This window comes from Schistocerca piceifrons, chromosome 2 (genome assembly GCF_021461385.2).
Source record: "Schistocerca piceifrons isolate TAMUIC-IGC-003096 chromosome 2, iqSchPice1.1, whole genome shotgun sequence".
Lineage (NCBI taxonomy): Eukaryota > Metazoa > Arthropoda > Insecta > Orthoptera > Acrididae > Schistocerca > Schistocerca piceifrons.
In genome coordinates, this window is record NC_060139.1 from 96294028 (window position 1) to 96306391 (window position 12364).

The 12364-nt window shown below is 38.9% G+C and overlaps 1 non-coding gene across 1 annotated transcript; it reads left to right on the forward strand.

The window, feature by feature from the left end:
• The first annotated feature begins 314 nt into the window (after nt 1-314).
• On the forward strand, nt 315-389 carry Trnat-ugu. The gene has a single exon. It is a non-coding gene; the product is annotated as a tRNA-Thr (tRNA).
• Nucleotides 390-12364: the final 11975 nt, after the last annotated feature.

A 12364-nucleotide genomic window follows, 5' to 3' on the forward strand; every position in this document is an offset into this window, starting at 1 on the left:
GGTGTCTATTTAATTATCATTTCATTTCTAGCAATGCTGCATGGTCATCCACGGTAACTGTTCTTTCGGGAACAGATACTACCGTCATATATAGTTAATAATGTGGGTTCCCGGCCTTTGACCTTCTTGTGTGAGCGCACACGCTATGCCCGATCTCGTACGGGACTTGGTAGATTAATCTGTCACGAGTAATGAGTATGAGGGGCAAACATCTATTAGGCGCACTACGAATGTAGTCTTGTGGACATGTTGGGAATGTGGATCTCACGGGGAGCGTGCAAGGGATAAGTCCCTGCAGACGCACTATCCTCTGTGCCCGCAGTGGCTCAGATGGGTAGAGCGTCTGCCATGTAAGCAGGAGATCGCGGGTTCGAGTCCCGGTTGCGGCACACATTTTCAACATGTCCCCAAAGAAGTGTGTCAACGCCTGCTTGCAGCTAGGGTGTCTATTTAATTTTCATTTCAAAGCTGTATTTGATATAATCATCATTATATTTAAGTTTTTTCACGACACTCATGGTGAAGTAAAAGGAAAACAAGAAGTTAACAGTATAATTTCGCACTAACACTGATTTTACTGTGGCTCAACAGTGAAAGATTCAACGCGATTTCAGCAAATTCCAATACATCAGATGTGTCAACAACTGCAAGCAACCAACTGAAATGAAGGAAAGCTACTGTCATCTGTCGGCACCTCAGATGGCAGCCTGTGAGGAGTAGGGCGAAGAACGGGGAAGCCCAGCCGCAGCGCAGGTAGTCAGTGCACTGTGTGTCTGCGACCTGGTGGCCGAGCAGGGCTTTTGCTGGGCGAAACGGGCTTTTCCCGCATTAGGGCGGGAACAGCCCACAGCCACACTAAGAATTTGCTACCTGTTCTGCGGTGCTGTTCTGAGCACTGCAGCCTGGGGTTATATGCCAAAATCATTTTCGTGGCCCTGTCTTTCGTTACTTATAAACGAAACGTTATAAGTTTTGAGATAACATCCTTGAATTGGTTTTCAAATTTCACAGCAATTAAGTAAGGTCATGGATACACCTCACACATCGCTGGAAACTGTGCAAAGTGCCAAGCAGTTATCTCTGTACTCGTACCAAAAGAATCCATTGTCGCAGCAAAGAACGTACATTAATTTCAAACGAAATAATGCCGTATTTCAAAAAGGCAGAAGAAAAATAACCGTTTTGTCAGACAAGTAACCTGAATGGAAGAGCTGTAGTACTGACCGTTCGAAAAAAAAAATTGCCTCACTAATGGACTTCATTGTCTACCTAGCTGGGTTATGTTTCATTGTTAGCACTCATGACAACCATTCCAGAACGGCATGAAATACTCTGCTCAGAACGAACACTTGTACTAGTTTCGCATTCACGTCGTGCTCATTTTTCTGGTGACAAAGGGCATAGCCCTGGCGTCCAAATTACGAGCCCCGCCAGTTCATTTGAAGCGTATACAGTCTGCCTGATAAAGTCAGTGTAATCGCATGACATAGGGATCCGGGGGTTGACAGGGTAATAAAACGGCATTTTTGCAGTTACGCAGTATAAGTGATTATTATTCTGATGAACATAGCCTACTACGGCTAAAAGTTATAACATGATTACGTTCAGTTCATGTGTACAAATGTACGGAATAGTTAATACCTGACTTTTCTGTTTTCGAATTGTCAGAAGTAAGTTGTTTACAAATCTGATACATTACAATTAACGCATATCGCCTTCGTAATTTTGAGAGTTTCTGTGTTGTGACATTCTAAACCTGACATTCTAAACGTGATCTTCAAAAGCTTTATGTTCTAGGATATGTTATTGAGATAGGTTTGCGGGAAGTGGGACGCCAAACGATTGCATTTAGCACCATAATCTATCATTAATACCTGCACATTCATTTTTATTAAAATATCGATATTAAAAAGAAATATTCGGTTTATACCGCTAACTCCACCAGCGCCCCTCTTGCAACATCATCATGCTCCCCCCCCCCCCGCCCCCCCCTCCGGGGGGCGCGCCAACCAGTTTGGGAACCTCTGGCTTGTAAATCATGAAATTCTGCTAGACAAGCTCAAGTACTGTGGCATGAGTGGGACAGTGCACAAATGGTTTAAGTCGTACCTAACTGAAAGAGTGCAGAATGTTGAAATAAGCAGTTCTCATAATATTCAAAGATCAGCACATTTCTCAAACTGGAGAACTATCAAGAATGGGGCTCCACAAGGGTCGTTCTTGGGTCCTTCGTTGTTCTTAATATATATTAATGACTTGCCATTCTATATTCATGAAGAGACAAAGTTAGTTATCTTTGCTGATGATACAAGTATAGTAATCACACCTGACAAACAAGAATTAACTGATGAAATTGTCAATAATGTCTTTTGGAAAATTACTAAGTGGTTCCTTGTAAACAGACTCTCACTGAATTTTGATAAAACACAGCATATACAGTTCCATACAGTAAATGGTATGATGCCATTAATAAATATAGACCTTAATCAGAAGCATATAGCTAAGGTTGAATATTAGGTGTGTCCATTGATGAGAGATTAAATTGGAAGAAACACACTGATGATCTGCTGAAACGTTTGAGTTCAGCTACTTATGCAATAAGGGTCATTGCAAATTTTGGTGATAAACATCTTAGTAAATTAGCCTACTACGCCTATTTTCACTCATTGCTTGCATATGGCATCGCATTTTGGGGTAATTCATCACTGAGGAATAAAGTATTTATTGCACAAAAGCGTGTAATCAGAATAATAGCTGGAGTCCACCCAAGATCAACCTGCAGACATTTATTTAAGGATCTAGGGATATTCACAGTAGCTTCTCAGTATATATACTCTCTTATGAAATTTGTTATTAACAACCAAACCCAATTCAATAGTAATAGCAGTGGGCATAGCTACAATACTAGGAGAAAGGAAGATCTTCACTATTCAAGATTAAATCTAAATTTGGCACAGAAAGGGGTGAATTATACTGCCACTAAAGTCTTTGGTCACTTACCAAATACCATCAAAAGTCTGACAGATAACCAACAAGTATTTAAGAAGAAATTAAAAGAATTTCTGAATGACAACTCTTGCTACTCCTTAGAGGAATTTTTAGATACAAATTAAGAAAAAAACGCAACAATAAAATTATAAAAAAATAAAAAATAAACAAGTTGTTATATTAACTTAATTATGTTGTTAAATTAACTTAATTATGTTATGTATTGGAATATTTGACTCGTTCCACATCATTACGAAATATCGTATTCATGATCCATGGAACTAGCATTAATCTAATCTAATCTAATCTGTTTAGTGCAGTAAGTCCGACACCAGAAGAACAGTAATGTGAACGTTGGTGGACGTGTTTTGAAATACAAGGCAGACTGCTTTCCCACAGCGTCGGGATGCGATGGGTTTCTTACGAGAAAAAGGTGGTTAGAATATTTCAGAGAAAGACACAGTGTTGTTTTCAGAAAAGTGAGTGGAGAAAGCGTCAGTGTAGATAACAAAATCTGTGATGAGTGGAAGTAAGACTGCAGAGGATACTTCAAGGTTACAAACTGGATGTTATCTTTAACGCAGACAAACTTGGACTCTTTACAAATGTCTTCCAGATAAAACTTTGACTTTCAGAGGAGAAAATGTCACGGGGGTAAGCTAAGCAAAGATCGTGTTATTATCCTGTTAGCAACATATATGACCGGCAGGCCACTTACGATTGGAAATTCTAAGAAACCTAAGAAAGCATGAATGGCTCCAGAAGTGTTTTTTTTTCCAAAAGTTAAAGGATTTTGATTGAAAAATGACTATTGAAAATCGAAAAGTTGTGTTGTTTGTGGACAATTACAGAGCGCAAAATGCTATCCCTCTGTTAAAATCCATGACACTGTAATTTTTTCCACCTAACAATAACTCAGATCTGCAGCCCTTTTATCAATGAATAATCAAAAAGGCCCAAGAAAACTATAGATATGTAGCAGTCTGAATAACAATCCGAAATACTGACGATGAGAACGCTACAAGTATCAACATTTTAAATGCTACAGAATGCTGGATTATGCTCAGAGAAACATGAAGGAGCAAACCATTGTGAATTGTTTCTGAAGACATGGATTTTCGACGACAGATGGAACTGGACAGTTGGTGAGTTTAACTTATGAGAATGTAAAATCTTAGTTTGATTCTGACACTGGTTTTCAGAAATTATGATTAAACTTTTTATTTTTTACTCTACTTAACAGGTGACACCCCGTGCTAGTATCCACCTGTACGATTGGACGAAAGTGGTGACTCACTTTAACAATGCTCACGTTCTTTTGAAGATTTCCTGTATGTGGACATCATTGTAGCAGTAGCAGGATCACTAACAGAAGTCGAGATTATGGACTCCCTCAAGACAGCGAACTAAAGAGAAGGCGGCAACAATGACGCCGAGGTAAGGGAAGAGGTCGAGGTCGAAGAAGCACAGCCAGTGACGGCCAAGCAAGTCAAAGTGACTCTCGACAAAAATAGAGGATACGTGGAGAACTGTAAAGGAGGTAGCGAATAATGTGTTATCAACTGATATAATCACAGACAACGAAAGTGACTGAAAGGTGATACAAAGTTTAAAGCAAGGTAAGATTATGGATTACTTTTAAAGCCGATGATTCTCGAAATTTTTATGTACTTGCTGCTTTTTTATTTACTGAATTGCACTTTTTGCGATGAAAGTATTTTATTTTAAACTTATAAACTGTTGCCTAGTTCAGAAAGAATAAAACAATAGGGACAACAATCTATTTTAATTTTTTTATGTTACCGAAACCAAACATTGGCCCATATCATACACAAACGCGAAAAAAATCACAGAACAGTAATAATTCTTTTTTCGCGTTCGAAGCTATAGCGATCACTCGATAAATCTAATGGTTTTTGCCTTCCCTACAGATTCGATAGATCCAGGTTTGATTGTAGTCTGCTGCCGCCTATGGGGTATTCCTGACATCAATGGTAACAGTAACGGCCCCTTACAGGGAGCAAAATGTTGATTTTTAACTACAATTTTAAGGTTTTCATTTTACTTTCCATCATATAACAGCACTGCCTGTAATATCAATTCAAAGTTGTAACTCCGTACTTTACGCATGATTTTTTTAAATTTTCAAAAAGTGTGAGGCTGTCGGTTAGTTCTTTAACAATTGGACCATTCCTTCGTTTGTCCGCCTACAGATAACTTTGGGGTTTCAACAGCGACTACTCTTCCAGGAGAACGTGAACTCTAGGATAGCACAAATAAATAGAAAGCGTCCAAAAAGTCGAGTGGCAGAACTACTCCACAGCAGTTGAATTAACACTGAAATTTTTCCTACTGTTCTACTGTAACTTGCTCAATGCTGCCTTCTGTCGTTAAGTCCAGATTTTATAAATATATATTACAGGTTAAGAACTTCGAGCAGTCGGATGGTTGTGTATGGGGAGACCTTGAAGCCGAGTAGCCAACTTCTTCATGGAGAAAGTCGTAGAACAGACACTGAGCTCAGCCGACAAAGTACTGAACATCTGGTCCCGTTTCACAGACGTTTGTATTGTGGTCACATGACAAAGAAGATATATGTCGATTCCGTACTTTACGCATGATTTTTTTAAATTTTCAAAAAGTGTGAGGCTGTCGGTTAGTTCTTTAACAATTGGACCATTCCTTCGTTTGTCCGCCTACAGATAACTTTGGGGTTTCAACAGCGACTACTCTTCCAGGAGAACGTGAACTCTAGGATAACACAAATAAATAGAAAGCGTCCAAAAAGTCGAGTGGCAGAACTACTCCACAGCAGTTGAATTAACACTGAAATTTTTCCTACTGTTCTACTGTAACTTGCTCAATGCTGCCTTCTGTCGTTAAGTCCAGATTTTATAAATATATATTACAGGTTAAGAACTTCGAGCAGTCGGATGGTTGTGTATGGGGAGACCTTGAAGCCGAGTAGCCAACTTCTTCATGGAGAAAGTCGTGGAACAGACACTGAGCTCAGCCGACAAAGTACTGAACATCTGGTCCCGTTTCACTGACGTTTGTATTGTGGTCACATGACAAAGAAGATATATGTCGATTAAACCAGTACCTGAATTGAATTAATCCAAAAGAGGAAGTAGGTAGGAGGTCACATTTTCTGGATATACTGATATTCATGAAAGACGATGGTATCTCAGCCTACAGATATGGACGTTACAGCAGTACATAATGATTCCAGCCCACGTTTCAACTAATCGCTACTAGACGGAGCTGCTTTTGCATCACTACAGTTACTGCTTGCCTCGTCTCTAAAACCGATACCATGGTCGGCTAAGCGTGGTAGAAACCCCAAGCTAGTGTATGAACATTCATCTTGCAGTCCTAAATGTTATCTTCTGCCGTTACACAGAGAAAGCTACTTGGCACTTCGCTGAAATAGCATTTTGAACATTTATGTTGGTAAGAAAGAGGGTAGCTATGCCTTCAGTCACCTAAACAATACACTGCCTCCTGGCAATAATGGTGACTTTTAAGGTGGCTGTCTCTACTCCGGATATGCGTTTATCTCGACATGGAGAAGTATGATGCACGTGTACATTGTGGCAATGTGCATATGCAGATGTCAGTAACACTAATCATGATGTCGACTGTGCAGTTTGAGACTTGTTCCACCTATTTGTGATTTATTTCAACAAACAAAAGCGATTGCCAAACAAATTGAGACTTATCAAGACTTCTTCCCACAGTGCAGTGGATATTAGCTATTGTACTTCAAATAGTACGCTGCATCTGAAATGGGGAGGAGTTAGTTATTGGAGACGTCACATATAGGAAAAAATTGTATTTCTCTCATTCCTTTAGTAATATAATGTTACCTCATTAAAGTAAGCATTACAAATAGGTAACCTAAAAGATACACGGAGAGAGAATGAGAGAGAGAGAGAAGAGAGAGAGAGAGAGAATTTACTGAGGTGAATAAATCAGACAAGATGATGATGAGATAGATGCGGTTAACCTTTTCATATTTTTGGACCACACCTATGTAACAATGTTTGTATGATGCATTCATCATTTGACCATACAAACTTCTATATTATGTATTACTTTCATGATATCAGCATTAAGCCGTAATAAAGTACAACAACGTTCGATATATTTAGACTTGGATCATCGTCAAGATCTATTGAAGTGGGTATCTTAGGGTGTAGGTAAGTACCATATCACCAAAATGTGATTAATATTATATACAATGTTTTTGTTGTTGTATGTATATAAACCTCATCAACTTGCCACAGACTATAATACTTGCCCCCACAACTGTAATATCCTTCCCAACTACAAAGCCAACTTCCCTGCAACTGTAACACCTTTCCCTAAAACTGTCTCAAATTACCCTACGAAACTGTAACAAGCTGCCTCATAACTGTATCAACTAGTACTGCAACTGAAACAACTTGCCACCGAACTGTAAAAACTTCCAGTCCAAAACTGTAAGAACTGTCTCCAACTTGTTTGCCAAAACTTCAAGAGTTTGCCACAAAAGTGTAACCAGCTGCCTCAAAACTATCCATGCGTTTCACACGAGATAGGAAATACATGGGAATTCCATCCCTACTACTTGCTCCTTTGGCAGGCAGACTCGAAACAACTCACAAGTATTTGTAATCTCCTATCTTATGTAAAAACCATCGTCCAGTTTGGGGAAACTGATTGCAGTTTTAGGGTATGTTGTTACATTTTCCGAAAGAAAGGTGTTACAGCTGCAGGAGACAAGTTGTTACTGTTTCAGACCAGATTTTACTGTTTTCCTTACAAGTTGTTACAATTGCCGAGTAAGTCGATATGGTTGTGGGGCAAACAGCTTAAGCTTCAGGGCAAGCTGTTACAATGGTGGAGGGGAATGCGTTAGTTTCAGAGGGTAAGCTGTTACATTTGTGGGCAGAGCTGGTTTAAGGTCCAAGCAACACAAGCTGCTGCTGGGGGCTTTAAACTGAGAGCAACTGTACAGTCAACACATTTGTAATACTTCTCTATGAGATGTATCACATTGAGCAGTGACAGCGTCGTGTAACAAGCTGAGAAGGTTACCATAAACACTCAGGTTCAAAATTTCTATACAATACCTGTTACAATTAGAAACGAAAACTGATGTGGTTAACAGTGTACAGATAAAAGGTGGTGAGGGATTCTGAATAATAAATCGCTTATGTGAAAAAGTTATCACAGTTGCGAAGAATTTGTTACTATTGCAGAAGTTGTCACCTTTTTTTAGGACAAGTGTTACAAAAAGTTCCTTTATTTCCATCAGTGATCATAGAACTTTCTTCGTTAGTTACAGGTTTCGTCTAACAGATACTACCTTCAGATTGAAGATGATCATTGGTGACCAAAGACAGTAGTCTAATTACCAAACGTTTCGCGAACGTTCACTTCCTGGATCACTGTTTTAACCTGAATTAATATCACAGCTTGTGAAACAGGTGTTACAGTTCCAGAGGAAATAGTTACAGTTGTGGGACAAATTGTTAGAATTATGGGGCAAGTTGTCAGAGTTGCAGGGCACCCTTTTACAATTCTGACAGGCAGGTTGTTACAGATATGGAGCAAGACATTATTTATGTTCGTACACAACACGAAAAAATTACATACAATTTTTCCACATCTGCATCATCAGACTGCCCCTGCTTGTCTGTCTGTTTCTCCCTCTCTCTCTCTCTCTCTCTCTTTCTCCTCACTCTCTCCATCTGTCTCTCTTTCTTTTCCTCTCTCTCTCTCTCTACCTCTCCCAATTTCCCCCCCCCCCTCTCTCTCTGTGTCTCTCTCTCTCTTTCTTCTCTTTCTCTGTCTATAAGGCTTACTTTTATGAGACTAGAATGTTATAAAATATTTCACAAGGAATGACAGAAATAGCGTTTTCCTCAGGAGCCGAGAACTTCCCAGTAGGTGACACCCACTGAACATACAGAATAATATTTGAGATGCAGGGTATCAACAACAGTCTAAAAATGTTCTGATTTCTCTCAGCTTGTTGAATAATCTCTTATGCTTGTCGAGATAAGTCACAACTTGCTGGAACAAGTTTCAATTTTCTTAGCCGATATTTCGATTAGACTTGCTAATATCTGCATATTCACATTGACACAGTCTTCTAGCAAGTCATATTTCGGAGAGTCGAGAAAAATGAATGTGCGAATGTAGTCACTATCACCCTGTATTCGATCATCTGTTCCCCCACTCCATAGTATCTAGAATGGGGATCATGACAGTCTACTTTCCTACTGATTATCATTGTACTCTCAACAATATCCAAGGTAGTCATAATTGCATTGTCAATTGACTATCATTACCCCAACCAGTAGTTTCTGGAGATAACAGCAGTCGCCTTGTCACTAGCCCGTCACTGCCGAGGAGCCAAACATTATCGGGGAGTGACGGTAATCCCCCACAAATATGTTTTATTTTGATTCGTCAGAGCTAGATGGAACTAGCTGGAAGTAGTCATAACTCTACAGATCATGCCGACATGTATGTGTATCCTTATCCTGGGTCATTGTAATTACACTGTAAATTGATGACCACCACCCCGACCTTGTAATGTAGTTATCATCAACTACCACTGTCTTACCTGCTTAGTATTATCAGCATAAAACAACAGAAGTTTTGTACTGTAAGATAAAATTATTATTCATATAGCATGAAGTCACTATAATGATTAGGTGTCTTTGAAACCATAGCCACGTTCTTTTCTTACTTAGGAGAATGCGAGTTACAACTGTTCATTATGCTATTTCATAGAAGTGTCATGTATTTTCCACTGTGTAACAGTGGAAGGTAACATTTCCAACTGCAGTATGAAGTGATACACTTGCATGTAGTCAGTATAATGTTTGGCTGACTATGACATCGGTTTTACAGACTGGTTTTTGACGTATTCAAAGTATAAATGACATTGTGACTTTGGGAATTCTCGTCGACAAGTGCATTTTCAGCCAGAAACTAGACCAGCAGTAGTACTTATGTGCGCCATGCATCAATATAGAGCAATTTTTATCAATTCTCTGACGATTTTAATTCCAGGTATAAGGGTCGAAATATGCTAGGCTACTGATCTATTAATTATTTTAGCACTCCCAGTAAACGAGCCACTTGTATCTGAATAAGTAATACAGGATATTGAGGTGTGTAAATATTTGAAAGCCTAGTGTACGAAAAATGTATGGTACAATAGTCAGACTTTGGTTGACCACAACTGCTGTTTAATTTGTACATTTTAACCATAACGCCCATACACAAGATGTGTGTATTAGTTTTTAAATCTTAAACAACAATTAAAATATGACAGTAATGAATGAATGTTGGGCTTAATTTTTTTAATATTTTTTAAATTAATTTTATTTTGCTACTATTTTCTAATTTTCGTTTGTGGTCATAAATCTTCTCTTGTACTGGCGTAATATGATAAGCGGCCCATGTGTGTGTGTGTGTGTGTGTGTGTGTGTGTGTGTGTGTGTGTGTGTGTGTAATAGTGTTTACTCGGAATCATTACTTAGTATGATAAATAATTTAATTTTTGTAGCACAGTTACAAGATAATGACCTTCCATCTTGGTCTGGTGCCTCCATAATTTTCGAAAATGCACCATCTCTGTTTTATCCCACAACCCTCATTCTTAGATATGACTGTTAATGGGAAAACCGCAGTAGTTTTCCTAGTGTATTACGAAAATATGCAGTTTATTTGCCACATTGCAATAACAATTATGTCAACTATGTTATATCAATGTTATGGTCATTGTTACCAGATAAATGAAGTGGTAACCATTAATGTTACAGTAATAAATACTTGGTATATAGAGATGAAAAGTATGAGGATCGTGTTGTGTAGCATAATTACATGCAAAGTGTAGAGTCTCATGTAATTACTATCTTCACTGCTCAGTTGACATCTGTTGAGTAGCTCCAGATCTACGTTATTGTTAAAGAACATCATCAAAGAAACTGCCGAGAATGTTGTTGGTTTTAGTGCACGGAAAAGAAGTGACTGGTTTGATGACAACCATGGAGAAATCCGAGCCATCATCAGTGCAAAGCGGGATGCTTACCTATCCCTTGCCAATGATCCTTACTGCGCAGAAAAGAAAGCACGCTTTCAAGAACTCAAGAAGAAATGTCAAAGTGAAATTACATCAATCAAGAACAAATGGTGGCAACAGAAAGCCACAGAATTCCAAAATCTTTCCGATGCAAGGAATCTGCGTGGCTTCTACGCTGGTATTAAAGAGCTGTATGGACCTATCCGCTGCTCATTAGGAACACTGAAAGCTACTGACAACTCCACCATTCTTATTGAAAGTCAGAACATCTCAAATCGTTGGAAAGAGCACTTGTCGGGTCTTCAAAGTCTGGATGATAAGTATCAGTCTAGTGAACGTTAGCAGTTAATATCAGATCCTACTGCTAATCACAGTCTCAGATCAACCAAACGAATGGCAGTTTTGGTCCAGAGAACGGGATGAAACAGTTTTGTACTCAGGTAGAAGGATTGCTACCACATTCGATTTTGGTGAAGCTGACTGGCGCCACTGCTTCTACAGTTGTTTTGATTCTGCGTTGGATATCTGAGGTTTTCCGAAAGAATCGTGTAGTTAACTGTGTTTCCAACGTGAGGTAATTGTGAAGACAGAGTAATAATCGTCAGTCGTAGAAAAGACAGCATTTTTCCGTCCATTTGTAGTACAGTGCCATCGGTTTGGATTTGCCATTCAGCGCTTCGCCATGCAAATTAGCAACTTTTAAAGTCCCTGAACCGCTGACCACTTCACATTTGTGCTGGAATCCTTCCGACCACCACTCCTACAGCTCAAAATGGCATTCAGTTGAGTTTGAAACAATTACTTGAAGTCAAGAATTAAAGATGAGGAGGAAATTAAGATCGTCGATGTTAACTGAATCATTTCACAATCGTACACCTTCTCTGCCGAATGGTTAGAAGGTGCTAGCGCAGCGCTGCAAAAGTCCGTGTAAGTGATGGACAAATATGTAGAAGTGAGGTTGCAAAAAAATAAAAGCTAACAATTTAAGCTTGTTTTAACGAATACAGTTTTTTTGTGATCGAATAACCCTTACTTTCCTAATACGCCTCGTACGACAGACAATGATAAACAGATTTTATGTTGTGACCAATGCGCACACAAAGCCAAAAATAATAATATTTAATGTCAGGAACTGATTCATTGCTGCCAGTATAATTGAAAAGAAATCTAATTAACTACACATTTGGTAGCGGCTTCCATCAAAAGAAGCGACTGAAACCCATTGAAGTATTTATCAAGCATTAAATACGGGTGAAAATGTGACTAATTGCCACTTCTTAGCCTCCTAAT